The sequence below is a fragment of the Talpa europaea genome (assembly GCF_964194135.1).
Source record: "Talpa europaea genome assembly, chromosome: 8".
NCBI lineage: Eukaryota > Metazoa > Chordata > Mammalia > Eulipotyphla > Talpidae > Talpa > Talpa europaea.
Window position 1 is genome coordinate 15,509,696 of NC_140075.1, and position 24,960 is coordinate 15,534,655.

Sequence of the window (24,960 nt, forward strand, 5' to 3'; positions counted from 1 at the left end):
AGATGGTAGCCTGGACCCCAGACATCAGAGGCCAGCACAGCAGAGGGCAGCGGGTGACTGGGCCATCAAGTGAGGTTTGCTTTTCCTATCTCTGTGAGGGCGAGTTTTGTGGGAAGCAACTTCTGGGCCCATGGGCACATCACGCCAGACTGGATGTGTCAGTCAAATAATTTATCTAAAAGTAAGTTTTTATTTTTTTATTTAATTTACTGACATTTAATTTAACCCAAAAATGAAAGTGTTGGCATTTCAACATGAAATATTTGTTACTGTTTCTGTTTCTAATGGTGGCTTTTTTCCTTTTTTGAGGTAACATTGTTTACAACACAGTATCATTTCAAAATGCATTTTGCACTTCAGAAGAACAGTAGTTAAAATACACATCTTATAAATGAAAACTAATAAATTATAAAAGTGGATATAGTTCAGTTTCAGAAGGTCATGTTGTTCTGGGATGAGTTTCTAAGAGAGAAAATGTAATTTCATTTTAAGGTGTTCCACGGATTATGGTCTTTCATGCATTTGCATTTATTATTTTACAATATTCTGACATAGGGTATATAGGGCAATTATTGTTTCATGACTAATTTTTTAACATTTAGCACTCTGAGTTGAAAGCATATGAATATAAATGAAATCACATTTAATGGAAGTATTTAGGGAGCAGTGAAGGAAATCTGAAGAGGAAATTTAAAACAATGCTAATTGTTTAAAAAGGGAAAGCTAAACATTCACATGCCTAAAATATTATGACAATAAGGGAGTCAGACAGAAATTCATGACTTTTTCTCATGATCTATGTTGATCTTCCTATTTCTTTCACACTAAAGTGATAGACACTTGTGGAAATCTATCTATTATGGACCTGACCTTGCTTATATATATATTTTTAAAGATTTATTTATTTATTTATTTATTTGTTTGTTTGTTTGTTTGTTTGTTTATTTATTTATTTATTTATGTGTTTATTTATTTATTTATATAAGAATCAGGGTACAGGCAAGATGAGTGTGAAGGTGAGAGGATTCACCAGAGGCAGAGTAGGGAACAGAACAGCAGACTGACGAAATACACTCCTGAGGGGAGCAGCAGACGAGGCAGGAGAGGGACGTCACCATCCGGCCAGCATCCAACCCGTTCTGCAGAGGTTGCAGACAGCTTCACAGCACTGCGCTCAAGCACCTGTGCCCCCAGTGCAGCCCTGACCTTCCTTATATTTTGAAACCACACAACAACAGAGCAATGTAAAATATAACTTTGTCAATATAAATGTGTATTCTAAATCACTGAAAGAGTTTTTTCATAGGCTACATGTTTTTAGTTTTTATTTCTCATATCATTAAAATAGCTGGAAATATTTCTCTTATCTCTTACAATAATTATATATTACCACATATTTGTAAAATTCCTACACTTCCCAGGGGCTGCCCCACCGTCACCCCACAGAGTGGGGAGAGGATGAGATTGGGGAAGGGGAGGAGAGCGGGCAGGGTTGCCCTGTGTCCAGACGTCCCCACTCACACACAGGCCTGGGGGGAGGAACAAACCTGCACACAGGGGACCTGGGGCCCTGGGACCGGCTGGGACAGCCACACGCACAGACCGTCCAGCTCAGCCACAGAGCGGCCTCCTCCCTGCACAGATGTGCATGAGTCTGAGGGGGACAGAGGGACCAGGAGGGACCTGGGGTGGACGAGCCCATCCTGGTGGAGGGACGTGTGGGTGTGACCAGGAGGAGACTCTGTGGGAAATGTGGTCTCTGCGTCCTCAGATATGGGGAGTCAGGGTCAGGGAGATGAGGAGACGAGGGGACAGACCTGGAGGCAGCAGTGAGGCCACAGGGGCAGAAATCTGACAGAGGAGGTGTCAGGACACACTGCACAGGGACGCGGAGCCCAAATCATTCAGTTCCAGGACAGTGTCGATACCTGGGGAGCAGGAAAACAGGGACCCGCACACCCCATCTCCCTGCACACACGTCATTGTGGGGCCTCCCCAGACAGGGCTGTGCTGAGAAGCAGGGACAGGTTCTCCAGGGTGGGGAGGGGCTAGGCCTGGCCATGTGTCCTCTGGGGCTGTGCCCTGGACAACCTCTGGGAGATGTGCTGGGCAAAGATGCTGGGCCTGGGCAGGAGCTGGGCCAGCAGGAATAGGGTGGTGGGGAGGGACAGTCAGTCTGGCTATGATATCAAACAGAGCAGAATCCTACAATCAGCTGAAATGTTCCTCCTTCCCGATCCCAGATCCTGTGTGTTAAATTGCATTTTAGAGATGAACACAAAAAGCTCCACAGAGAGGGAGAGACATGGTGCTCCTCCACTCCACACCCTGAGAGTGACCAATGGGGCACATCTGTGACTGTCCATGTAGGTGTCATCTAGACACAGACTGGAAGGCTTCACTCATGTTTTATTCTGCTTGATATATTTATACAGATGATGTCTCTAGTGGTGACAAATCTCACGGCCATGACAGATTTCGTTCTCCTGGGGTTCCCCACCCAGGGGACCATGGGCTTCTTGCACCCGCTGCTCTTCTCCCTTGTCTACCTGTGCGCCCTGCTGGGGAATGGGATCATCGTCCTCATCACCACCCTGGACCGGCACCTCAACACCCCCATGTACTTCTTCCTGAGGAGTCTGTCCTTCTCGGACCTCTGCCTCATCTCAGCCATGGTCCCTAAGTCTATTGCCAACTCTCTGAGGCACAGCAGCTCAATCTCCTTACAGGGCTGTGTCCTCCAGGTCTTCATGATGGTTATGTCAGCAGGTACAGAGATGACCCTGCTCACAGTGATAAGCCTTGACCGCTATGCTGCCATCTGCCACCCCCTGCACTATGGCATCATCATGAACAGGGACAGGTGCGTTCAGCTGACAGCTGTGTCCTGGCAGAGTGGGGGTCTCTATACTGTGATGCTCACAGCTGGAACATTCTCCTTGTCCTACTGTGGGTCCAACGTGGTCCACCAGTTCTTCTGTGACATCCCCCCATTATTGGCTATTTCATGCTCAGAAAATCTAATGAGCGGAATTGTCCGCATTCTCATTAGTGTGACATTGGATGTGGGTTGTTTGACTTTCATTGTCATTTCCTATGTCCACATCTTCTCTGTTGTCAGGAAGATCCCATCCACAGAAGGCAAGGCCAAAGTCTACTCCACCTGCCTTCCCCACCTGCTGGTTGTGGTCCTGTTCTTCTCCGCTGGATTCTTTGCTTATCTGAAGCCGACCTCAGGGACCCCGTCCACGTCTGACCTCATCATTTCTATGTTCTACACGGTGGTGCCCCCCACCTTTAATCCTGTCATCTACTGTCTGAGGAACCAAGCCATGAAGTTGGCTGTGGGGAGACTGATGAAGGGCCAATACTCAAAGATGTGCGATATCACAATCTATAATTATAGCCCATGATTAGTTTTTTTTTTTCCCTCTGACTCCAGATGTCATTATTTATAAAGTACAGATTTCTTGCATTAGGATTTTTCCTTTTCCAGAAATTTATATTCTCATATTCTTCCATAAGCTTTAGTTTCCTAAATACTGCTCTCATTTGCTAAACCTCCAACTGTGTGATGTTCATAAAGTGGATTCCCACTCATGGTTGAAAACAATGTATGTGGCTTAGAAAAAATGTTCTAGAACTCACACATCACCAACATTTATGTGAAAGGGAACAGTGCTAAAGGGGTCTATGCTCAAGAGCACACTGTCCCGGGCCCCCTGTCCTGGGCACTCAGTTCCCACAGCCTATGTATGTCACCACGGAGGGCTCCGTCCTTGTGGAGGGGAGGGGAGACAATAGAATGGGGTCCCCCACCCTCACTATTATAATGCATTGTCTTCCTATAGAGACATTCATGTTTCTGTTCAAAAGGCAAAGAGAAACTACACTTGAATCTGCTGAAGATGTCAGGATGGAAGGATGGAAGCATCCTTGGGGAGTCAGTGTCTATGCTGAACTCAATTAGTGATGTGCATATTGATTTCTATAATGTCTGATTTGATTGTTACAGGACTACACTTTTTTAACTACTAGAATAAAAGTAAAAATTATATGATATTTATTGAGGAACTACATATTTACTTTTAAGATGCATCTTGTTTATACACATATTTTTATGTATTTATTTTTGGGTTTCCTTAGTTTTCAAATTTATTTTTTGAGTCTTACACCAGGACTTCTTGTCGACTCTCTGGTAGATAACATTTATTCCCTTTTCTTCTACTTTGGAACTAGCTATTTATTATACTATGTAAAGAACAGGATGTGAAAGTCAGTATGACACTATTTTAAATTTTATTCTTCTACAATATTTGTACCCTAAATACCCAGCTTCTCATTACTGTTTTCCTTATACTCAGACATGAGCTGGGGGTGATGTTCTTCCCTCAAGTGCTCTCTCTGGAGCAGATCACTGTGTCTCCAGACTCTCCTGACGGGCTGTAACATACTCAGTCCAGAAACTCTTTCTTTTAAAAAATGCATGTTAACCACAGACCGAGTCCATTCAGATATCAGAATAAAACATGCTGCAAACTCACTCAAATGAGCATTCATGGCAATGAATGTATTTGACCAAAGATCTCTCCCCTTGCGATACTTATTTCAGTCTCACTTACATCTATTAAAAATATTTTCAATTATTCACTTGGATAAAACTTCTGTATTTTGAGACGGGGATTTGATGAGTGAGGTAACATCAGTGACGTAACATGAGGACATGCTAATTTATAACTTGCCACCATCGAAGAAACACTTTATTCACAGGTTTTGGTTGCTTTCATTTGGGTGTTAGTTTCCCACTCTGTATGCACACTCCACACAACAGCCCCATTATTACATCATCTACTTCCAAGCCACACCCCCACCCCTTGTTCCCTGTGGTAACAGCACATTTTTTTTCTAGTCCGACATTCGCTTTCACTAGATTTGGTAATACAGGATTTCTGTATTTTCTCTCCCCAGATGCATGAGACCATCGCTATCTGTTTCTCGCTATCTGCTTACGTCACTAAACAAAATCACCACAAGTTCCATCCATGTGGTCCCCAATACATGATTTCATCTTTTAATAGCTGTGTGGTATTCCACTGAGTGTGGACCTTACACTCTCTATTCTCTCCTCTGTCCATGGCACTTGGGTTGGGGGTGTGGCTGGCAATGGTGGACGGTGCTGCTGGGAACACAGGTGTGCGTGGTCTGCGCTGTAGATTCTGCACATCTGGGACAAATACCCAGATAAGATTTGCTCCATCCTGTGGTTGTCTTGTTATTTTCTGAAGACACCTCCAAGCCATTTTCGGGCAGAGGTGAGAGGCCCTTTCTCTCCCTCCCTCACCTCCTGTTGTGTCCATTCTCTTGATTGGTCCCTGCTCACAAGGGTGACGGACAAGTCATTACAGTTTAATTTGTGTTCTCTTACCATCAGTGCTATTGAACAATATTGTGTGGCTCAAATTGCGGTAGGACCCAAAACCATAAAACAGCAGAAAGAACACATGGGGTGATGCCCTAATGGACACCCACTATGGCATGTTTTCAGGGACACAAGACCAAGGGAACAAGAGCACATAGGACAAGCAACCCCCCCACACACACTAGAGTGCTCCTGGGCCTCAGAATCCGCTGTGAGCACAGACCTTGTGTGGGGAGAAGCCATGTGCACCCCATACTCCTGAAAAGGGCAAGTGTCCCTCCACACACATGTGTCCCCACCACAACAGGAAGCAGCACCCCAGTTGAGACACGGGCCAAGGCCGACATGGACAGTCTCTAAGGAGGTCACGCCTATGCCTGCAGAGTCTCGGGCAGGTGGATTCAGGCTCCAGAACCTGCTCTGATCTTCACTGTTGCATCCTGACCACCCCCTACCCCTGGCACAGATGTGTTTGTTCCTATCCAGTGATGGGCTCATCCTGTGAGGCCAGCGGAGTTCAGGGCGTGGCCGTGTCATTATTCAGCGTTAACATCTAATAAACTGGGCAGACTCTGTCCTGCTGCTTCCTAGGACCTCTGAGAGGTGCCGACGATGACGCTTCAGCTCCTCACACTCAGCCCACACTTTCCGTCGTGTCTCCTTCCCTCAGTGGGTGCTGAACACCGGGGTTCACAAGGTCCGAGTGTGTGTCCAGAGAGACTTACATGTGAGGAATGTGCTCCTGGTGCTGAGAAGCTTTTCTCTCCTAAGATTAGCAGGAAGGACTACCTATACTTTTTCTCAAGTTATGAACATAAAATTTTTAGTGACAAAACAGGTTACCCCATGATACATGTGGGCAGTGTGCCAGTTACTCCTCCCCGGCATACCACACAACCTACTCCCTGAACCCCTAAACAGACACCAGCTGGGAGCTGTCTCCTGGCTGTGCCCCCACAGTTGTATCCTCCACTGAACAGGGGCAAAGTGGTGTCACGTACCCCGAAGGTCTCCAGCCCAACGGTGCATACAGAGCCCCCTCTTGCTGCAAGGAGCCTCCCAGAATAGGCGGGGAGAGCCTGGCCCTACATCCAGGTGGGGTGCTGGGGGAAGACATCCAGTGGACATATTGTCCCCCGGGCTGAACGAGGGCCTCTCATCAATGATCACGTGCCAGAAGCTGAAGTCAAATCTCTGTCCCCTTGAGTCTGGGGGTGGGTCATCCCAGGTCATGGCCCCAATGATCCCTGAGCTGGTCCCCACCCACCATGCAGACCTACCACTGGCTTTAATGATGGGACCAGCACCCAGGCCCCCCTTAGTCAGTGGAGGCTGATGGAGCCTGAGGTGGAGGAACCAGAGTCCAGTCCTCACAGGGGTCAAAGCTAACAGAACTGTCTCTGGCACACTCAGTGCACTAATTATCACTGAATGTGCTTCAGGATGAAGCCAATTAAGACCGTCAACAACAACAAAAAATGCACTTGTCCCTCTGGAGGAAGGTCCCTGAGGGCTGGAATCTGGAAAGTGTCCAACACGCGACGCCAGCTCCAGAGCTCAAATAGCCCAGCCCTGAGGCACTGCTCTGTCCATGAGGCAGCACAGGACGGGGTGCAACATCCTGTGAGTGCTCAGAGGCTCCCCACAAGCCCAGACCATGTAGTGAGAGTCCAAGACGCCCTCTATCCCGCTTTGGGGACAACCTCAGGAGAAAGACTCGACATGGCAGCGGGAACTTCCTCCCCCCCAACTGCAGGTATTCTGTTCTTAAACAGTTTTCAAGAAGAATCCATTCAGATTGAAAGATTTCAGATTTCAAGCTTCATTTCACATCTCAGAAAGCACAGTAGTCAAAATATTCATTCAGAAAATAACTACACATTCTCAAGGTTCCCAAATAGTTCAATTTCACACCACAAAATTTTTATGGGATAAGTTTCAAAGAGAGAAATTAACTTTTTCATTAATCTCTCCAAAGGCTGTGACTTTTAATACATTTAAAATAGAGAATGTTTGGAATTGTGGCCAACGACAATATTGCTTAATAACAGATTTTAGCTTTCAGCACAGTGAGCATATGTTAAGTATTAAATAAAATCACAACTAATGGAATAATGATAAAGAAATATAAGATGAAAGTTAAAATACTTATTGTTTAAATTCAGAGTATCATGCCTTTTTGTCCCAAAATTTACACACATGTGTCAAGTAAAATTTCAAAAATATTTTAAGCAACATTGTTGATAGTTTCATGGCTTTGGCACTAACATGAGGCTGGCAGGGATGTGTGACTATTCAGGGACAGGAATTTGGGATTTGTCCCAAACTCCATCACTCAGAAATTGTTAGCAATATTGTAAGATGCAGATGGAACAGTTTTATAACAGAATCATATGTCAAAATATACCTTACTATAATTAATATTTATTTAAATAATTGAAAATATTTTTACACGGGCCTTCCCGGTGGTGCAGCGGTTGAGCGCTGGGTTCTGAAGCTGCCCGTGGCCTCTGCGGCGCCAGTTCGATCCCTGGCTGCTTCCTGGCCAACAGAGGAAGGTCCCACATGGCGCACAGACCTCTCCTGCCGCACGCTGCTCCCCTCAGCAGTGTACTTCGGTCTTTCTGCCTGCTCTGCTCCCCGCTCTGGCTCTGGTGAATTCTCTCACCCTCCCGCGCTTCTGACTGTACCCAGTGCATGTATAAACAAACAAACAAACATGTAAATAAATAAATAAAACATGCCTCTATTAAAAAAAAAAAAGAAAATATTTTTAAGCATAGACCACATTGTGTCTTCATTGATTATATTATTTTCATTAAAGTATTTTTAATTGTTCAAACTAATGTATATCCACAAGTTTTATCCCACATCCTCCTTAAATATCCTGCCCTCCCCAGGGCCTGCCCCTCCGTCACCCCGCAGTGGGGGGAGAGGATGAGCTTGGGGAGGAGGAGAGTGGGCAGGGCTGCCCCGTGTCCAGACGTCCCCACACACGCACGGGCCTGGGGGGAGGAACAAACCCACACCCGGGGGACCCGGGGCCCTGGGACCAGCAGGGACAGCCACACGCACGGACCGTCCAGCTCAGCCCCAGAGCAGCCTCCTCCCTGCACAGATGTACAGGAGTCTGAGGGGGACAGAGGGGACAGGTGGACCCCTGAACACTCCCCCAAGGAGAGGAGGGCGGGGCCGTGGACACTCCCCTAGGAGAGGGGGGCGGGGCCATGGACACTCACCTGAGGGGAGAGGGGCGGGGCTGGGGTCTCCTGGCAGGGAGATAGGCTGAGGCAGGTCCAGGCTCTGAGCTGGGCCCTGGCGCGGGTGGGTCTGGCCGGACCCAGGGCGTCAGGGGGCGTCCAGCACTCCTGAACCCCCATCCTGGAGCCACCCGTATGAGGGGCGGGGCACGTCCTCTCCTGGTCTTCCCCGCAAGCTGATCTGGCCCCAGTGCCTCAAGGCCATTTTATGGAGAGCCACACTTCCGGGGCAGGGCGTGGACCAATCAGGCGCCAGGGTGGACAGGCCCGGCCCAATCAAAAGCAGGGATGCGGCTTGGTCCAAAAGGGCTGAGGGCGGGGCAGCCCGAGAGGCTTGGCACTGGCGGCTGAGAGGCGGGGCGGCGGCCTGAGGCAGGAATCAGCCCCCCCACAAGGAGAGCAGGGCCAGGCTCTGAGGGGAGAAGGGGGATCGCGCACCCGGGTCCGGAACTGGGATATGGTGCTTAGGGGAAGAGGCACCATGGCCGCCACAGGGGCGGGCGGAGAAGACGACGCCCGTCCAGACGTGGGCTCAGGTCCATCCTGCGCCCCCGCTGGCCGAGGCGGCCCGAGGCCCGGCCTGTGCCTCAGAGCGGGGCGCTGTCCGGGCCCCCGGAGCGGGGGACACTCCGGCTCTGATGCCGCCCCGGGCCAGGAGGGACCCCGCACGCGCGCCCCTGACCCGTCGCCTGGCCCACGGTGACCGGGGGTGACGACGACCACTGGCTGGAGCTGCCCGCGTGCCTGGGGCAGCGCCCGCTTCTGGGCTCCGTCGGGTGAGACGCCGGCGCCTGCACGGCAGCCGCTGGCCGGCGGGGCGGGTGGACGCCGGGCTGGGGCAGGCGCCGGAGCCCGAGCGGCCTGTGGACGGCCAGGCTGATCCCGCCGGGCACACGGGGCGGAGTGTGGCCTCCTGTCTGGAACCGGGTGTCTCCAGCGCCCCAGGACGGGCGGGTCCTCGACGGGTTTGGAGACTTTGGGGGTCAGGAGCCGGCGGCAGCGGGGCCTGGAGCGGCGCCTCTGAGCACAGCACAGCCCGGGCTGCGTCTCCCTCCCCCCACCCCAGGGTGTCCAGCTCAGCCCCCTCCATGGCGGGCACCATCTTGCTGAAGCAGCCGTAGGCTGGGCCTGGCGGACTCCAGGCCCGGGGCAGGACGGTGCATGCGGCCCAGGACTGCCCCGTCTCCCTCCCAAATAGCCCCTTGTCCGTGCACCCTGCCCCGCTGGATGTGAGCACGCGGGGGACACCCCCGGGAGAGGGTCTCCCCACTGCTGTCTCAGAGCCCAAGACACAGACCAGGAAGTGGACAAGCCAAAGACAGCAGCCCCTCGGGACTCGCCCAAATTGTAACAGAAACACAGATTTAGTTAACTACAAGGATTCAGGTTGTATCACATTTATAGGTGCTGAGAATAAAATGAAATTTAAAAATATTTAATAACATGAACAAATTGACATTTTTCTTGGTTTTCCTTCTCCCCTGCCCTCCTGCCTCCACATTTCTCCATCCCCCTCACACCCATCTCCCACGTCTCCCCATGGAGGGCACACAGTGGGTGACAGTGACTTACCAGCTCCCTTTGGATGTGGTTCTTCACAAGGCCCACAACCGGGTCCCCCGTGACAGGTCAGTGGAGGGTGATGGAGCCTGGAGGAGGAGGAGCCTCAGTCCTATCAAAACAGGTGTGAATAACTAAGGAAATTGCCTCTGGCACCCTCAGTGCAGTAATTGCTCACTGAGATGTGGTACAGGATGATGCCCATAAACATGGTCAACTGAAAGAGGGTGCTTGTCCCACTAGAGGAAGGTCCCTGAGGGCTGGAATCTGGACAGTGTCCAACATGCGGACACAGCTCCAGAGCTCAAATAGCCCAGCCCTGAGTCCCAGCTCTGCCCATGAGGCGGTGCAGGACGGGGTGGCACATCCTGTGAATGCTCAGAGGCGGCCCCACGAGCCCCGACCATGGAGTGAGAGGCTGGGATGCCCTCTGTCCTGCCATGGGGACAACCTCAGGACAGACTCGACACAGCAGAGGGAACTTTCCTCCTAGACTGCAGGTGTCTGATACCAGGTGTTTGTAGAGGAGAATCCATTCAGAACTGAATTTTTTTCTATTTCAATATTCAATTTTGAATTGAGAAAGCAGTTAAAATACTCGTTTTGTAGCTTATAAAAACTAATAAAATTCTAAAGATGCACGAGTCACTGACTTCCACAATTCCATATTCTGGGATGAATTGCAATGGGAGAATATATATTTTTTTTTAATGTAACTCTTCCGAATATTATGAATTTCAATGCATCAGATTTTGATTTGTGATATATGATGCTTCATAATTGTGATTTAGGTGCCAGCACAATGTGTCAGTGTGTATTAACAATCAAAAAAGAAATAAATCAAGGGCCTCCCTGGTGGTGCAGCAGTTGAATGCTGAGTTGCAAAGCTACTCACAGCCTCTGCAGTGCCCGTTCGATACCTGGCCGCGGGCAAGGATCCCACATGATGCACAGACCTCTCCTGCCGCCCACTGCTTCCCTCAGCATTGTACTTTCTCAGTCGGCCTGCTCTGCTCCCAGCTCTGGCTCTGGTGATTTCTCTCACACTCCCCCACTTCTGACGGTACCCAGTGCTTGTATAAATAAATAAATAAATCTTTAAAAAATAAATTACATTGTGATAAAAACTAAACTCAAGTTGAAATTAGAATTTTATCAGGCCTCCCTGGTGGCGCAGGCGGTTGAGAGACTGCTATGAAGCTTTTTGCAGCCTCTGCAGAGCCGGTTATATCCCAGATGGCCAGCAAGGGTCCCACATGGCGCTGTGGAACTCTCCTGTGTCGACCACTGCACCCCTCAGCAGTGTATTCATCAGTCTGCCTGTTCTGCTCCCTGCTCTGGCTCTAGTGAATTCTCTCACCTTCCCGCACTTTTGACTGAACCCAGTGCTTGTATAAATAAATGAATAAAAAAAATCCTTGAGGGGAGGAGGAGACAGCCTGATGAGCACCTGCCCACTACCCCTGAGGCTTCAGACTTGACAGGGAAAGTGAGGCCCTACCCATCATTTGGAGCTCACCAGTGGCAGAGATCACACTGATGACCACAAGAGACGACCCCAAGAGGCAATCCTGCCAAGGCAGGGGCTTGGGCAAGTTGATGGCTGATTATGGGACCCAGGGGAGACAGGGTCATCTGTAGACCCTGGGACATGAAAATCCAAGGATGGCCACTGGGCCTTGCTGGCCTATTGTAGCCTATTGCAGGAGCTGCCGTACACTCAGCCTGGCATGGCAGTGAGCACTTGGGAAGGCTGAGAGTATGGGCAGGGCCAGCGTGACAGCAGCCAGGGCTGGCAGAGCTTGGCGCCCTCGCCAGGTCTCTGCAGCCAGCCAGGAGATGCATCAGGAAGCCAAATCAGAGAAAGCCAACCACTGGTGCCAAGGTCAGGAAGTCCTGAGCGGTTGAGAAACAGCCAAACGGGATGCTGAAGAGGACAGTGGGCCTCTTCAAATCACCCAGGGGTGATGCCTGATCAATTTTGAGTGTCAGGTGCCAAAGAACCCATCCATTGGGGGACAGGCGGGAAACATGGCTTGTGGTGGAGAGCACAGCTGGCAGGGGCCAGAGAGGGGCAGCATGGGGGGCACTGTCCTTGGGTCCCCGCCTGTGACATGCAGAGGGTTGGCTGCAGTTCACAAGACCCGGTTTTATTTCCCTCTTCATTTAAATCAGATTCACTTTTCTTCCTTCCCCGCCCTTTGTCTCCCTCCCTCCTCTCGCCTTGCTCCTTAGTTCCTTCCTACATTTATTTTCCCTTCTACCTACCCCATCTGCCACCCACCTCCCAGGTGCCCAGGAGGGTGCAGAGTAGGTGACAGTGACTTTCCAGCTCCCTGTGGTTGGGGTTCATCCATGGCTCTGATGACAGGGCCACACCCAGGTCCCCATGGCGGTCAGGGGAGGTGATGGGCCTGAGGGGCAACCAGGTCCTTGTTGCAGAGTCTCCTGGGACCCCTGAATGGGCCACTGACTCTGGAGGCTCGTTACCGGGGATGCCACTGAAGTCCACAGGGATGAGGGTCATCCAGTCCCCTTCGGGTGAGGTCCCTGAGGAAGGGTAGCGTGAACACGCCAGGGCCTGGGGAGAGTGGGGGATGAGACAGCGAGCCCTACAACCCATCTGCAGAGTCAGTGAGCTGGAGGCCTGAACCCCAGACATCATAGGCAGCACAGCAGAGGGCAGCAGGTGACTGGGGCCATCAAGAGAGGTTTGTGTTTCCTCCTGTCTGTGAGGGTGAGAGTTTTGTGGGAAGCAACTTCTGGGCCAGAGGGCACATCATGCCATACTGGACATGCCTATCAAATATTTTTTTTTTATTTTTTAATGATTTATTTATTTATACATGAACTGGGGTACAGGCCAGGTGTGCAAGAGGGTGAGAGGATTCACCAGAGACAGAGCAGGGAGCAGAACAGGCAAACCAACATAATACACTGCTGAGGGGAGCAGCTGGCACGGGCACAACAGGAGAGGTCAGCGCACCATGTGGGACCCTCCCCGGCTGGCCGGGATCTAACAGGCACTGCAGAGGCTGTGGACAGTTTCACAGTGTGGCACTCAACTTCCAGCACCACCAGGGGAGGCCCTCAAATATTTTTTTAAAAAGTAAGTTTTTCAAATTTTTAATTTTTAAATTACCGACATATTTCATTTAATCCCATAGGTCAAAGTGTTATTTCAACAAGAAATACTTATGTTATTGTTTCCAAAAGTGACTTTATTTTCTTTATTGAGGTAACATATTTTTACCACACAGTATCGTTTCAAAATGCATTTTGTATTTCAAAAGCACTACAGTTAAAATAATCATCTTATAAATGAAAACAAATAAATTACAAACACAGACAAATAGTTCTGTTTCAGAATGCCCTGTTGTGTGGGGACGAGTTTCTAATAGAGAAAATACATTTTTTACTTCATGGTGTTCCACATATTTTGATCTTCACTGCATTTATCATTTTATAACATTTTGATTTATGGTATCTACAGCAACTATAGAATAAAAAAACATATTATTTCAGCATTTTGCAAACTGAGTTGAAACAATATAAATGTGAAATGAAATCAACATAATGGACACATTTAGGAAGCAGTAAAGAAGAAACTCAAGAGAAATTTAAAATAATACAACTGTTTAGAAGGGAAAGCTACACATATTCATCACAAAATATTACAACAATTAAGTAAAGCAGACAGAAATTCATGTCCTTTTCCCATGATATATGTTGACATACACATGTGGATATCTAATTTGGACTTGATCATGTTGTGTTTTAACTGAAAACAGCAACAGAGCTACATAAAACCTAATTTTGTCAATATAAATATGTACCTAAATTACTGGAAAAGTTTTTACGTAGGTTACAGAGGGTTATGAGATTATTTTTTCCTGTTTTAATTATAACAGCTGACTTGTTTCTCTAACTTCTCACAGTTATTTCATATCAGCACGTTCTCCAAAAAATCCTGCCTCCCCAGGGCCTGCCCCTCTGTCACCCCACAGAGGGGGGAGAGGACGAGATTGGGGGGAGGAGGAGAGAGGCAGGGCTGCTCCATATCCAGACATCCCCACTCACGCACAGGCCTGGGGTGAGGAACAAACCCACACCCAGGGGATCCTGGACCCTGGGACAGACCGGAAAGGACAGCCACACGCAGAGACCATCAGGCTCAGCCCCGGAGCAGCCTCCTACCTTCACAGATGTGCATGAGTCTGAGGGGGAAAGAGGTGACAGGAGGGACACGGGGTGGACTAGCCCATCCTGCAGGAGGGAAGTGTGGGGGTGACCAGTAGGAGACTGCGGGAAATGTGGTCTCTGGGTCCTTAGATGTAGGGGAGTCAGGGACAGGGAGATGAGGGGATGAGGGGACAGACGAGGAGGCAGCAGTGAGGCCACAGGGGCAGGAATCTGACAGAGGAGGCATCAGGACACGCCACACGGGGAAGCTGAGCCCAGTTCATCCAGTTCCAGGACAGTGTCGGGTCCTGGGGAGCAGGAAAATAGGGACCCGCACACCACATCTCCCTGAGTACCCGTCACTCTGGGGCCTCCCCACACCAGGGCTGTGCTGGAGGAGCAGGGACAGGCTTTCCAGGGTGGGGAGGGGTTGGGCATGGTCACGTGTCCTCTGGGAATGTGCCCTGGACAACCTCTGGGAGGTGTGCTGGGCGGAGACACAGGGGCCTGGACAGGAGGGGGAGCCGGGGGCCTGGGGCTGTAGGGAGGGGCTATCAGTCAGGTTATGAGATCAACCAGAGCAGAATCCTACGATCAGCTATAATGGTCATCTTTCATGATACCAGATCCTGTGTGATAAAGGTGGTGTTTCTAGAGCTGAACACAAAAGGCTCAACAGAGAGCGAGAGACACGGAGCTGCTTCACTCCACACCCTGATAGTGACATCTGGGGCACACCTGTGACTGTCCTTGTAGGTTTCATCTACACTCAGACTGGAAGGCTTCACTGATGGCTTATTCTGATTGATATTTTTATAAAGATGATGGCTCCAGGGTTGACAAATCTCACGGCTGTGACAAAATTTGTCCTCCTGGGGTTCCCCACCCAGGGGACCATGGGCTTCCTGCATGCGCTGCTCTTCTCCCTGGTCTACCTGTGTGCCCTGTTGGGGAACGGGCTCATCGTCCTCATCACCACCCTGGACCGGCATCTCCACACCCCCATGTACTTCTTCCTGAGGAGTCTGTAATTCTCAGACCTCTGCCTCCTCTCAGCCACTGTCCCCAAGTCCATTGCCAACTCTCTGAGTCACAGAAGCTCCATCTCCTTCCCGGGCTGTGTCCTCCAGGTCTTCATGGTGATTCTTTCAGCAGATGCAGAGCTGACCCTGCTCACAGTGATGAGCCTTGACCACTACGCTGCCATCTGCCACCCCCTGCACTATGACGTCATCATGAGCAGGGACAAGTTTGTGCAGCTGACAGCTGTTTCCTGGCTGGGTGGGGGTGTCATCTCTTTGATAAACACAGCTGGAACCTTCTCCTTGTCCTTCTGTGGGTCCAACGTGGTCCACCAGTTCTTCCTTGATATCCCCCAGTTATTGGCTATTTCCTGCTCAGGAAATTTAATCAATGAACTTGTCCCAATGCTAATTGGTGTGACATTGGATGTGGGTTGCTTTATTTTCATCATCATTTCCTATGTCCCCATATTCTCTGCTGTCAGGAAGATCCCATCCACAGAAGGGAAGGCCAAGGCCTACTCCACCTGCCTTCCCCACCTGCTGGTTGTGGTGCTGTTTCTCTCCACTGCATTCTTTGCTTATCTGAAGCCAACCTCAGGGAACCTGTCCATGTCTGACCTGGTCATTTCTATGTTCTACACGGTGGTGCCCCCCACCTTTAACCCCATCATATACAGTCTGAGGAACCAAGCCATGAAGTCGGCTGTGGGGAGACTCATGAAGGGCCGTTACACCAACAAGTAAAGCTCGCCCTTCTTTCCCTCAGCCACACAGAGCATTTACAAATGCATGCCTGTGACCTCCAACCAGACACTCACAGGTGTCTGTCACAGGGGACACCAGCCCCTCCTTTGTCTCCAGCCCCTCTCCTCCTTCTCAGAGCCCTCAGGAGGTTGTTCCCCAAGACTTCTCAAGTGTTTCCCCACTCAAATGCCTGTTCTCTGCCGCTCAGTGTTTGTGTCCATGTCTGACCTGCTTTGCTGTGTGCATTTCTCAAACCCCCTCCTTTTGCAGGGTGCTGCCCTCGCCCTGTCCATGTCCCCCTTGGTGTGGATGCACCACCATCTGGTCCTTGTCCTGTGGGCCGCGTGGGGCTGCTGTGAATGATGCCGCTGTGATGATCACAGAGCCGTGGGTTCGTAGGGAGTCCTGCTCTGCTGTGCCCGCATGTGACCTGCTGCTGGAATCTGTCCTGGATTTTTTTAGCAAAGTCAGGTTGCTGTCATGGAATTTCACTATCTCTATCCCCACAGCAGTGTGACGGGGCCCTTTCTCCACACCCTCTAGTGCCTGTGGGCCCCTGGGACACGGCCGTTGTCCTGGGTGAGGGGTGTCTCCTTGTCTCCATTCACCTGTCTCCGGTGAGCAGTGGGGCAGCTTGTGACCCCACAGACTCAGGGTCCTGAAGGAGGGAGCTGCCCCTCCCACAGGCAGCTGGGCCCAGCCAGGGCAGGGAGCAAGTGTCCTGTCTGGGCCAACCACTGTCCTTTGCCCAAACCCCAGGGACATCAGCACACCTGGTGGAGTGATGGCGGCTTGGGCTCTGGCTTCTCCAAAAGTCCTGGGCCCAGCTGAGAAGCCCACCCTTTCCCCCCCCAGGGAGCTGGTCCTGGGAATTCTGACACCACTGGCTGAGGTTTCAGGGAAAGGAGAGAAAGGTCTGGGCAGGTCTGGATGCAGGTCAGGCTGGCCCAGCGTCAGCTTCACAGACACAGCGGAGCTGCCCTCCGGCTGGCAGTGGGTACAGGTCTATGGTGATGCTGCATCCCACGCTGGTCTGAGTGGGGCCCAGGCCGACCCCAGGCCCCCAAGGGCGCGGCTGCCAGCCACTTGGGAAGTGGTGAGCGGCACATGGACTCAGGGCGGGCAAGCCCGTAAGGGGGTGACAGGCCATCAGGGGGTCCAGGAACCAGGGCTACTGCAGGGCCTCGAGTCTGTGCCCACGTGCACCGTCATGCCTGGATGGGCCCCCAACCCCGCCCAACCCTGGCCTCTAGCTCCGCCTCCCTCAAGGTAAAACCATCTCGCTGCGCAGCTGTGGGCTTGGGGCATTACAGACACAGGTGGGACGGCACATGGGACCTGGGACTGTCCATCCCTGGTGTCCACCACTAATACCCCCCTCCTTGTTGTCTGTGCCTGATATGGTCGGGCCTGTGAGCATGCAGGGGGAACCCACAGCTGTGAGAGTGTCCCCCACTCTTTTGTGTCAGAGCCCGAGACACAGACCACCCTGCAGAATTGCCAGGCAGCACCGCTGCGAGACTGACCCACATCGGAAGGTAAACATACGCTTCCCTCACATATTGTCACAGGGCACCCCTGCTCTAAAACAGGTAGTGTGACTGTGGGTCCTCACCTGTGCACTTCAAAGGGCCACACTGCAGGCACACACCACAGTTAACAAAGGTTTATTGACAAGGGAAGGGGATGAGGACATGGAGCACTCAGGGAGAAATGAATGAGCGAAAGTCTTACATGCATCCTACCCATTCTGCTGACCTGGAATCCCGAATGACCCACCGAGACCAAACCCACCTGGCAGAGAGCAGGAGCCACGTGTGTCCCCCAGACCCCACGAGCAGGGCTGGTGTTATTTACAGACAGAGAAAATGGCTGCCTGACTTGGCCCTCAGGTCCTCGCGACTTCCCTTTGGTGATCCTGGGATTTTGAAGTCCCTGATGTCTTGATGGCCTGGGCTGGCGTCCATATAGCTGGCATGGAGTCTGCTCAGGACAGCCTCTCCCCCTAACAGCATGACAACAGGTCATATGTGAGGAGAGAGTCACAGGTGATGAGGTAAACAGCCTTTTTGAATAAAATAATTCTGAGAGACACGAACAAATTCCCATGTCAGAAGACCCAGGCACTTCCCCGGCTCTTTCCTGGGGGATTCCTCCTGGTTTCCCTCCACCGTCCCCCTCTGCCTCCACATGCCCATCCCCACCTCCCAGGCCCAGGAGGGCACACAGGGTGGCGGCGACTTTCCAGGTCCCTGTGGATGGGCTCATTTGTGGCTCTGACGATGGGGCCACTCTGTCCCCGCGGGATTGGGGGTGATGGGGCCGAGGGGGGACCAGGTCCTGCCTGTGGAGCCTCCCGGGCCCCCTGACGCACCCTGAGTCGGGAGGCTCATTACCTGGGCGCCGCCAAGAAGCCCCTGGTGACAGGACACCTGGGCCCGGCGAGGTCCCTGCGGAAGGCACGGACATGTCAGGGCCCGGGGGCAGTGGGGGGAGAGCGCGCCCTGTGGCCATCTGCGGGGTCAGCGAGCTGAGGCCGGACCGGACAGCGGAGGCAGTGCTGCGGAGGCAGCGGAACCGGCCACCGGGGAGTTCACGTCCCCTCCCAGCTCTGGAGGGTGAGCTTTATGGGAGCTGCTGCTGGGCCGTGGGCGCTCCAGCCTGGACGTGCGGGTCCAGTAAGGCGGGGAGGTTAACCTTGTAATTAAATGTTTTCTGTTCAATATGTATTCCACTGAACTGCATCTCAGGGTCAGCCTTTCACTGTGAACAACTGACCTTATTTTGTTGTCCTACAAAAGGGGATTTTATTTTTTCTCTTTTGTGGTAATGTTTTACAATGAAGTATCATTTTAAAATGCATTTTGTATTTCAAAAGAACAGTAGTTAAAATAGTCACCTTATAAATGAAAGTGAATAATTAAAACTACACAGTTCAATGTCACAGTGTCATATATTCTGGGATGAGTTTGAAAGAGGGAGATTTTTTTTTTTTTACTTTTCTTCCATTAGAAAAGGTCTGCAGCTTATGGTTTCTAATCTATCTGTGATCATATAATATTTTAATTATGGTCTATCTGACAATTATTGCTCGAAGACATGTATTTCGGCACTGAGAACACTGAGATGAAAGAGCATCACATGTTAAATAACACACGTACGAGAGCTATTTAGGAACAGTGAGGAAGAATCTTAAGAGGAAGTTAAAATTCACACTAGTAGTTTAAAAGGGAAAGCTTCACATGTTCATCCCCAGAATATGACACAATCGTGAGTGAGATATTCATAAATTTTTAATGTGATAAATATTGGTCTTTTTTTCCTTCACGCTAAAGTGATAGATATGTGTAATCTGTCTATCATGGATGTTAACATTTTATTTAACTACACACAGCAACACAGCTATATAAAATATAATTATATCAATATAAAAATTATTTTAAGTCACTGAAAAGGTTTTGGCCGAGGACACAAAACAGCAGGTTCTGTATTTATTTTCTTGTTTCCATTAAATTAGCAAAAGTTGTTCCTCTAGTCTGTTACAATAATTCCATAGCAGCACAATCCCCTAAAGACCCTGCCTCCCCAAGGCCTGCCCCTCCATCACCCCACAGATAGGGGAGAGGGTGAGATTGGGGGTGGGAGAGAGGTCAGGGCTGCCGCGTGTCCAGAAGTCCCCACTCACGCACGGGCCTGAGGGGAGGAACAAACCTGCACATGGGACCTGGGGCCCTGGGACCAGCAGTGAGAGCCACACGCACAGACCATCGGGCTCGGCCCAGGATAGGCCTCCTCCCTGCACAGAAGTGCATGAGTCTGAGGGGGACAGAGGGGCCAGGAGGGACCCTGGGGTGGATGAGCACATCATGCAGGAGGGACGTGTGGGTGTGACCCAGGAGGAGACTCTGCGGGAAACATGGTCTCTGGGTCTTCAGATGTGGGGAGTCAGGGGCAGGGAGATGAGGAGACGAGGGGACAGACCAGGAGGCAGTAGTGAGGCCATGGGGCAGGAATCTGACAGAGGAGGCATCAGGACACGCTGCACGGGGACGCCGAGTACAGATCATTCAGCTCCCAGACAGTGTCGGGTCCTGGGGAGCAGGAAAACAGGGACCCACACAACCCATCTCCCTGCGCACCCATCACTGTGGGGCCTCCCCAAACCAGGGCTGTGCTGGAAGAGCAGGGACAGGCTCTCGAGGGTGGGGAGGGGCTGGGCATGGTCAAATGTCTTCTGGGGCTGTGCCCTGGACAACCTCTGGGAGGTGTGTTGGGCGCAGACGCTGGGGCCTGGGCAGGAAGGGGAACTGCGGGCCTGGGAATGACTGGGCATGGGTGGTCTGTCAATTCTGTTCACTGAGAGACCTGATATTCAGGTTTCATCATGTTCATTTAAAATTTTCTTTTCTTCAACAATTTATGGACACATGTTTGGACAATACATCAATAGCACATTCACATGAGATAAAATATGAATTACTCAGATAATGATAAAGCATAAGTAGATTGCATGGTTGCTATATGTTTATAACCCATTTTGTGTTCAATATTGGAAGATATGACTATCTTTTCTTCCTCTGTTTTTTCTTCCTCCTTTTTTTTTTTTATAGACGATGTCTCTGGGGCGATGAATCTTACGGCCGTGACAAAATTCATCCTCCTGGGGTTCCCCACCCAGGGAACCATGGGCTTCCTGCACCCGCTGCTCTTCTCCCTGGCCTACCTGTGCACCCTGCTGGGGAACAGGCTCATCATCCTCATCACCAACCTGGACCGGCACCTCCACACCCCCATGTACTTCTTCCTGAGGAGTCTGTAATTCTCAGACCTCTGCCTCATCTCAGCCATGGTCCCCAAGTCCATTGCCAGCTCTCTGAGGCACAGCAGCTCCATCTCATTCCCTGCCTGTGTGGTACAGGTCTTTATGTTGATTTTGTCAGCAGGTGCAGTGGTTACACTGCTCATGGTGATGAGCCTTGACAGCTATGCTGCCATCTGCCACCCCCTGCACTATGATGTCATCATGAGCAGGGACAAGCGTGTGCAGCTGACATCTGTGTCCTTGCTGGGTAGGGGTCTCCATGCTGTGATGCACACAGCTGGAACCTTCTCCTTGTCCTACTGTGGGTCCAACGTGGTCCAGCAGTTCTTCTGTGACGTCCCCCAGTTATTGGCTATTTCATGCTCAGGAAATTTGATGAGCAAATTGTTCCCATTCTCATTAGTGTGGTCTGGAATATCTGCTGTCCTATTTTCATCGTCATTTCCTATGTGCACATCTTCTCTGTTGTCAGGAAGATCCCATCCACAGAAGAGAAGGCCAAGGCCTACTCCACGTGCCTTCCCCACCTGCTGGTTGTGGTGCTTTTTATCTCCACTGGATGCTTTGCTTATCTGAAGCCGACCTCAGGGACCCTGTCCACATCTGACATGGTCATTTCTGTGTTCTACACGATGGTGCCCCCCCTTTAATCCCGTCCTATACAGTCTGAGGAACCAAGCCTTGAAGATGGCTGTGAGGAGACTAATCATTGACCAGTACTCCAAGATGTGAGATATCGAAATATAAAATTATAACCTCTCATTAATTCAGTTTTTCCCCCCTAACTCTTAATATGTTATTCATAAAGTATAGATTTCTTGATTTAGGATTATTCCTTTGTCCCAAATTCATATTCTCATATTCTTCAATAAATCCTGCTTCCTAAAATTTCCTGAAATCCTTTGCCAACCATCTCCCTGTATTTTGTTCATAAACTGAATCCAGCTAATGGTTAAAAACATGAATTTTCTGTGGAAAGAATGTTCTGGAACTCACATATCACCAACCTTTACATGAAATGAAGCAGTGTACATGGGGGTCTGTTCTTGGGAGCACAACGTCATGGGACCCCAGTCCTGGGCACTCAGTCCCCACAGCCTGTTTGTGTTTCCATTGGGGGGTTCCTGTCCTTGTGGAGGGGAGGGGAGCACAGTTTAGTGTTGGAACCCCATCCCTCACGATTCCTAATGGAGTGTTTTCCTCTAGGAGAAGGTCATCTTTCTGCTCACAGGACAAAGGGAAACAACACTTGACTCTGCCAGAGGTGGAAGGATGGAACATTCCTTGGTTCGTAGGAATCTATGGCTGAAACCTGGAATTGATGGAATATCAATTTCTATGATGCCTGTTTTGATGCCAATGTGACTGCTCCCCCTTGATATGGTGTTTCCAAAAGTAAAGTTTTATGAATTATTTTTGAAGAACTACATTTTTACTTAAAAATTTGCAATTTTTAATTTGTTATTGTGTTTAGGTTCCTTTAGTTTTCCATATTGTATTTTAATCCTATACTAGGTCTTCTCAATTTTCTTATAGATTACACTTAAGTTCACTTTTTTTATACTTGGGAAGTATGTTTTTTTTATTATGTAAAACATCATGCAAACTAAAGCCTGGCAATATTTGCTGATTTTTTTTAATAGTCCTACACATCTGCACTGCACGTACGGAGGTTTTCACATTGTTCCCTAACACTGAGAATGTGAGCTGGGGTGACGTTCCTCCTCTCCGGAGCAGTTCACTGTGTCTCCAAACACTCCTGGCCGATGAGCACATATTGTCCATGAAACTATTCATGATAATAAAATGTAGTTAATCACAAGACATCTCTCGTCCATTCAAATTTCAGAATGAAACCTGAGTTAGAAAATCACTCACAGTAATATTTGCTTCAGTGATAGCATGAGAGCACAGTCCCCATTCCTTGGATATGACATCATTCCCTGGTCAGATTCCTGTTAATTTTCTATTTCTCCTTTGAACAAATGCAGTTATATCTGTTGAGGAGGGATCTTTACCATGAGTGTTTCATCACATCGTCACGTTAATTTGTTATATGTTCTTATAAAAGGAGAACACTCATTTACACTTTTTACTATTTTCACTGTTTACTGTGGGTCACTTTTCACTCCCCCACCTGCACAAGTGTCCACTCAGAAACTACTAAGTTCCTTGCAGTTCCCGCCCTGTCCATCCACACTCCAATCTCCTCCCCATTCCCTCTCCTGTTCCCTCTGATAATGAGCAAAGCTTTGCACTCACTCCAACATTTCCTTTAGCTGTTTGCCACTGTATTTTCTCAGTTATTGACAGTTTTATTTTATAATCCACAAATGGATGATACCAGCCAATATCTTTCACTTTTTGACTTATTTCACTAGCATAAGCACCTCAAGGTCCACCTTTGTTCCCTAAGGGCACTAGTTCACCTTTTTAATAGCTGTATATTATTCCATTGTGTGTGGGCCCACATTATTTATTTTTTCACTCCACTGTCCATAGCAATTGGGTTGGGGCCATGGCCAGCAACAGTGGTCAGTGCTGCTGTGAACAGAGCTGTGCATGGTGCATCAGAGAGTCTGCACATCTGGGACAAATACCTACAGAGTTTGGTCCAACCTGTGGTGATTCTGTTTTCATTGTCTGAAGACATCTCCAAGCTGTTTTCCCAGCAGAGGTGAGAGGCCCTTCCTCTCTGTCCCTCACCTCCTTGCTGTGTCCAGTCTCCAGCTTTGTCCCTTCTCACAGGTGACAATACATTACATTGTGGATTTCTATTTTCCTTATTATAAGTACAGTTGAACAATTTGGAATGGATTAAAATCTGCATTGACGAGGGCTTAAAATACCAGAAAGAACACCTGGGTGCTGCCCACTGCACATCCACCCCAGAGATGAACTTGGGGACACATCACCAAAGACCAGGGAACAAGGGCAGGTAGGAACAAGTGGCCCCCACACTAGAGAGCTTCTGTGCCTCAGAAAAGCCATCCCCAAAATGGGTCCCTGTGCTGGGAGAAAATTGTGCACATCACACACCTGACAAGGCGAGTGTCAAAAGTACACAAAACCTACAAACCCAGCACAGAAAGAGACACCCCAATCCAACACGGCCTCAGACCCCCAGAGACATTTTCTAGGAGAAACGCTTAGTGGCCCTACAGAGTCATTTGCAGATTTTATTCAGGGTCTAAATCTTCCCTGCTCCGGAGCTTGTCTTCATGTATGAAGTGACGTGAACGTGCTTCCACCAAGGCACAGGTGCTGTTGTGCGCGACTTTCAGTCTCTCACATGCTCTGTGCTTCTTTATCATTTCATCATGCGAGTTTAATCGATCCTGAATTAGTCCTGCCGAGTCATTTCCTGCGGCTCTGACCGTGGCAAACTGGTCCTTTCCATCCCGCCCGCCCGCTGCGCCCTGTCCCCCCCGAGGCCTTCAGGGGACGCGCCCATGAGTCTGTTCTCTGAGCCGCACCCGCGGGCGCTGAGGTGGACGCTGCGCGGTGGGACGGCAGGAGGGACGGACATGCCCTCGATGGCCGAGACACGACGCAGTGTCTGCGGCCACACGGGTTCCCCGAGACCCCGCGAGCAGAGCCCCAATCCTGCACCGCAGGCTGGGCCCCCGGGCAGGGTAGGGTCAAGCTCCAGGCCAAGGGCAGACAGGTCGAGGCGTCCGTCCCCCAAACATGCCCGAGGGGATGCCTGGAGCCGGGAGAAGCACCAGGCGCCCTCCCGGCCTCGGCCTCGCCCTGTCCCCTAGCCAGTGTGTGTCCCCCTGTGGCCTCGGCCAGTCCCGGGCTCCGCACGGACCCCCCTGACCCCCGCCTGCCCTCGGGGCCGCATCCGCCTCGCAGAGCCCTTGGGGCACAAATACCCACGTTTCAGCCAAAGGCGCACACGATGGGGGTTTCCGGACTGTCCTGCGTGACCTCCCGGCCGCGGGC

General features: G+C 50.3%; 1 pseudogene across 1 annotated transcript in view; it reads right to left on the minus strand.

Annotated features, from left to right (window-relative positions):
* The window catches only part of LOC311175173 (olfactory receptor 11L1-like), a 93,279-nt pseudogene that overhangs the window by 35,200 nt on the left and 33,119 nt on the right, over positions 1 to 24,960 (minus strand). The window contains exons 3-4 of the transcript in view: positions 18,587 to 18,640; positions 12,524 to 12,820 (exon numbers count right to left, since the gene is read on the minus strand). The product of the transcript in view is annotated as an olfactory receptor 11L1-like (transcript). The remainder of the gene's footprint in view (positions 1 to 12,523; positions 12,821 to 18,586; positions 18,641 to 24,960) is intronic.